The sequence below is a fragment of the Cupressus sempervirens genome, chromosome 1, assembly GCF_028749045.1.
Source record: "Cupressus sempervirens isolate cs-2001-9-10 chromosome 1, ASM2874904v1, whole genome shotgun sequence".
Taxonomy (NCBI): domain Eukaryota; kingdom Viridiplantae; phylum Streptophyta; class Pinopsida; order Cupressales; family Cupressaceae; genus Cupressus; species Cupressus sempervirens.
The window spans coordinates 429023278-429029005 of NC_143118.1; the positions used below are offsets into that span (position 1 = coordinate 429023278).

General features: G+C 33.6%; 1 long non-coding RNA gene across 6 annotated transcripts; it reads right to left on the reverse strand.

Moving 5' to 3' along the window:
- Positions 1-288: 288 nt before the first annotated feature.
- Positions 289-5314, reverse strand: LOC149578108 (uncharacterized). 6 transcript variants are annotated; one of them, XR_016364218.1, is made up of 2 exons: positions 5096-5314; positions 289-1159 (listed from the first exon to the last, which is right to left on the reverse strand). It is a non-coding gene; the product is annotated as an uncharacterized LOC149578108 (long non-coding RNA). The 6 variants fall into 6 exon arrangements; XR_016364216.1 differs by having other exon boundaries at positions 289-1165; XR_016364217.1 differs by lacking the exon at positions 289-1159 and adding an exon at positions 1824-2439.
- Positions 5315-5728: the final 414 nt, after the last annotated feature.

The following is a 5728-nucleotide window of genomic DNA, read 5'->3' on the forward strand; positions in this document are numbered from 1 at the left end:
CAAGAGAGGAGTTCAACAACGACATTGAAGTGCTCAGTTCCTTCTTCACTGAAAATAATGATCTACTGCTGAGTGGAGTGGATTAGATTGCTGCAATTAAGAGGTTTCAGTTTGTACTACACCAGCTGTTATAAATTCTATGTACCTCTTTACTCCCTACTTTTAATACACGAAACTATTCTTCAATAGCATTTACCCTAAAGGAAAAAATAAAACAAAAGGAAGAGCCCCAATTGAAAATTCACTTATACCTGTGTTTACCTGCAAATGGATATGATGCCCCAAAAATATTGAAAATTAAATTCTCTGTTTTGATTGAACGAGGATGAGGACATCATTTCATTGAGATGTAATGAGACTGAGAACACCATTTCATTGAGATGTACTGAGACTCAGAGAAAAGGGGGACCCAATTGAAACTTCATTTGAAGCTTAGTGTTCAATTTACCCACATAAAATAATGTTCCAAAATTATTAAACTTAATTAATGAGAATGAAAACTCTATTTCATTGATATGTAGGGCAAAATCATCTATTGTGATATTGCTTGATATGTAGGGCAAAATCATCTATTGTGATATTGCTATCAGGATTTAACTGTGTAGTTTTGAGCCAGACTCATTGACCCATATTTCATGACTGTGACTCAAGAATCTTATCTCTTGTGAGAATAAATGGAACACTTTGCACTCATTAGAACAATTTGACTTGCTGTGAAAAATATCTCCTACTTATCAAAATCATCCATCTTCAGAATTCCTGTTCCTAAAATTGTAATACAAGATTAGTGAAAGCTTACGTGTAAAGTGGAACATTGTCATACAAGATTAGTGAAAGCTTTCATACAAGATTAGTGAAAGCTTACGTGTGAAGTGGAACACTATCATACACGAGTACTGAAAGCTTAGGTGAAAAGTTACCCAATCAGGTCAAAAAACTCTATTTCATTGATATGTAGGGCAAAATCATCTATTGTGATATTGCTATCAGGATTTAACTGTGTAATTTTGAGTCAGACTTATTGACCCATATTTCATGACTGTGACTCAAGAATCTTATCTCTTGTGAGAATAAATGGAACACTTCGCACTCATTAGAACAATTTGACTTGCTGTGAAAAATATCTCCTACTTATCAAAATCATCCATCTTCAGAATTCCTGTTCCTAAAATTGTAATACAAGATTAGTGAAAGCTTACGTGTAAAGTGGAACATTGTCATACAAGATTAGTGAAAGCTTACGTGTGAAGTGGAACACTATCATACACGAGTACTGAAAGCTTAGGTGAAAAGTTACCCAATCAGGTCAAAAATGTCATTTGAGATTGGTGAAAACTTTTAGATAACTCTCACTAAAAATGATGTCTAATTTATATTATTATATATTTCATTCAAAAAGTGGAACATTGTCATACAAGATTACTGAAAGCTTAGGTGAAAAGTTACCCCAAAAGTTACCCCAATCAGGTCAAAAATGTCATTGGAGATCCATGAAAACTTTTAGCTAAAAATGATGTCTAATTTATATTATTACATATTTCATTTAACCTTCTATACATGCACGAAATGGTATTCCTGTATTAAAAATAAAAGTTGTTTACTGTATTCCTACTAGATTTTTTTAAAATTATACACATAATACCTGTATTCCATTTACAAATCAATACTTAACCTATTTTGTCAAAATCTTCTATTCTGTACTCATATAAGTTCCATTCGCTTTACCATTTTGAATTCTACACTAACTTGTTCTAATTAAACCTCATTTTGGCAAACGATATCCCTCCTTTGAACTACTAAGAAAATTTTCCCTGGAATTATGTACACAGAAATGAGTTCCGTTCATTTTTACTTTAGTTCCAAAAAAAACGGTCACAATTCAGGAATAGCTCCACCGTGGTTAGATGCTCGACTCCAGTAGTCTGTGTCCTCAGTTGCTTCATCTGTCGTCATCTGAGCATACTAAAGTTTTAATTCTAGTTATCATTCACAGTATAAACCCACCCTATTCATAAAATTGAGCCATGAACTCTGGGAACCAGGATTGGAATTGTCAATCTCTTATCTAATAAGCACTCAATAAGCTCCTTATATTGAATGAAAAATAGATATAGGCACCGTTCGACACATACCACACACTGTAAAAAGACAAATGATCTGTTCGGATAGTGGCATGTTAGCGGTGTTTCCACCAGGCCAACATAAATCAATATCCGAAGGGTAACTCGGGCAATCTCTTAACTAATAAGTACTCAATAAGCTCCCTATATTGAATGAAACAATAAATATAGGCACCATTTGACACAGACCACCCACTGTAAAAGACAAATGATCTGCTCGGATAGTGGCATGTTAGCTGTGTTTCCACCAGGCCAACATAAATCAATGTCCGAAGGGTAACTAAGGAAAGGCAGCATAAAATAAATCTGCCACTCCACTCTGCCCTTCAATATAACAAAATAAAAAGAATACCATTAGCAAATGGAAATGCACACAACCATTTCATTCTGTGAAAATGATTTATGTAGCTACAGTCTGACAAAACAAGAAATGGCTCATCATACTCCACCCTTCTCCCTTCTGGCAAATGTAGTCTACTACACTCTTCACTGATATAATGTTTGCTATGATACTGTGAACATATAAATAAATAAGTAAAAGCTTATTTCCACAGACAGATGAACAGACATCCCTCTGAATTCTGTATCTGAGAACTAAAAGCCGGAAGGATTCTTGAGACTATTACTCTAAATTATGATTTATAGCGTTGATATCCTTCAGCATCGATAAGGGGTAAGTTTCAACAAAGTTTCATGAGTTCCAGGATTCAATTCTCATATAAGAAGCACAAAAAAGCCCAGCACTTGCAAACTGATAAATTTCAAAATAAATAAGCATGCTCACCATTTACCATGCTCTGCTTTTACAGTTCACAACTTCAAACCTCCACTTTTTATATGGAAGCACAACATCAGGTTATAAAATTAAAATGGAGAATAAATATTAAAGAATCAATCAATAATTTAAAACACGACAAACCTGAAGATCCGGTTTTCAAATTAAGACAGAAACCATCACGTCCAATTATGCCTAAACTATAATCCCTTAACAAGTTTCCAAACTGCTGAAACTTCTTTCGGAAGAACCTTTACATAAATATAACTCAAGACAGCAGTGAATTATTGGATTTGTTTGATAAAGTTACAAGGGCCCATCTGTGCTTTTTTTCCTTCGTAAAATAAAAAGTAATTTATTTTATTTGTATTTTAGATTCAGTTAAGGGGTACGCTACAAATAATAGTGTCAGCTGTAAAGAAGCAGAGAAAGCCGTTGAACAGGCCAAACAAACACATTAAATGATAATAATATTGCTGGTCACAACAACAGCTAAATGATATCCATTAGCAGAAAGATAATAGATGAAATGCTACAAATAATAGTGTCAGCTAATAAAGAAGCAAAGAAAGTCGTTAAACAGGCCAAATAAACACATTAAATGATAATAAGATTGCTGGTCACAACAACAGCTAAATGATATCCATTAGCAGAAAGATAATAGATGAAGCCTTTTGGTAAACATAATCACAATAGCAGCATCCATCAAAGTAAAAGTATCTTTTTTCCTTGACAAAAATGGACGCAACAAGCTGTGTCAGACACCGAAGTTCGAAATCTACCACTGTATCATTGGAGAGGATCAAACCAGCCATACAAGAGAAGTCTTCATCCTGCACGGCAATTAGATTCTGTTCTATAGAAATGTCATCTGCACAACGGCCACCATAAGATTCATCCACCACATCATGAGGAACCTCTACAAATTGCCCTTTGTAGCATGCAGATTCAGAATGCTAATTGATTCAGTAACAGATGGAAGTCCCGGATGAATATAAGGGTAATAGCAAAGATGGATAAATCATGGGTGGTAAGTATCTCATGCATCTGATTGTCTAGACTTTGGGAAAGCAACGATACTGAGCTAAAGCTTACAGGAATCATGAGAAATATCAATTTCTATGATTTCAAATGATACGATCCAATAATAGAAGTATTAATGTCAAAAAAACAGAACATCTGTTGCGAGTAAACTACTCCAGCAGTTCCTGGGTGGAGTTTGTGGCCAATATGCCAAAGGTTACCACCCCATACAAGGAGTGTACTGTTTAACTTGAAGGTTGACCCCATACAACATAATAATCCATATATAATATTAACAAATTATGATAACACTAGAACTCAAAAGGACATGAATCCACCTATTGTATTTACAAAAACCAGTTAGCAAATTCCTGTTTAGTGTCAAAATTATCAGTCACCGATTGAGTGATGTCTAGCATATCATTCGGGTAAACATTAAATATATCAATTTATCATATCATTCAAGAAATATATTGCTTAATTACAAACTCTGAAAGATTTTCTAATCATATAAATAAACAGATGACATAATTTATATCTTAATTACAAACCATGAAAGCCTTGAATCTCTTCACAATTTTCTAGTCAAATAAACAAACAATGGCGTGAAATCTATTGCTTATTTGTAAACTATGAAATCCCTATGACTAAAGAGTCAAAATTAACTGGAACTGTCAGTGATCACATGAGTAATCTGGACAATTGGAAACAGAGCATTCTACAATCTTGATTAAATCCAGGCTTGAAGGTCAAAACGGTGAATAACAGTGTCCAAAAGAAAAGGATCTAGTACAATACCTAAACTTTTCCATAACTTAAAGTACTTTAGCCAAGATATTATCTAGTTTATCTGTCTCACATTACAATCATCTGAAAAATATCTAGTGTAATCAACACTGAGTCACTTATCGCATCAGCATGAAAGATCTACGATACACTTTGAAAACCCTTGGCTTAAACTAAAAGGACCTTCAAACTAAAGCAAACTCTACGCAACAAAATAATAAATTTATGTATAAATTGCAGACATAAGGAGTAAGGGTTAGACACTGTGATTTTACTTGCGGGTTTCGAGTGAATTCAAGCCTCTGAATAGCCCAAATGGTTGGTGTGATGTTAGACTATTTAGAGACTCTGGATTCACTCAAAACCCTGCTAAACGAAAGTATATCATTACCTTTTCCTGCACAAGGCTGAAGTATCACAATTGATACGCAGCCGCCGCCTCATTCCACATTTGCAATGCCTGGGCAACGCAGGACAAAACCCTAATCGGGTAAGGCATAATGCGGCTTTAAAGAACCCAATGTAGTGAGAGGATCAGAACCCCACCCCGTGAATCCATTATATTGATAACAATAACAGAAACAAAATTAAAATTTATAAGAGTACCTATATCTCTATATCGTATAAAAAGAAATTGTTAAAATAGAGTGTGGGATATAGAGTTTTTCAAAAAGAGCTTTGCATGAACACATTCATAATAATCTCTAAGGATTGTTCAATTAATTTAGGGAAAAAAATTAAATGATAAATCTTTTATCATATATCTTCGATCAATAGCATTACTTTTCTCTACTCTTCATTCAAAAAATTGCTCTTAGTTCTATTGATTAAAATCACTTTGTTCCCTCATTTCTCTTACAAACTAAAACAATCTATATATATCTATAACTAAAACTATATATATATATGCATTTGCTAAAATTTGAAAGGATTGAAAAAATTATATATAATATTTGTTCAAATTTAAGGGAATTGAAAAGGGGGAAAATACTAATTTAAGATATAAAAACAAATGCATATATAT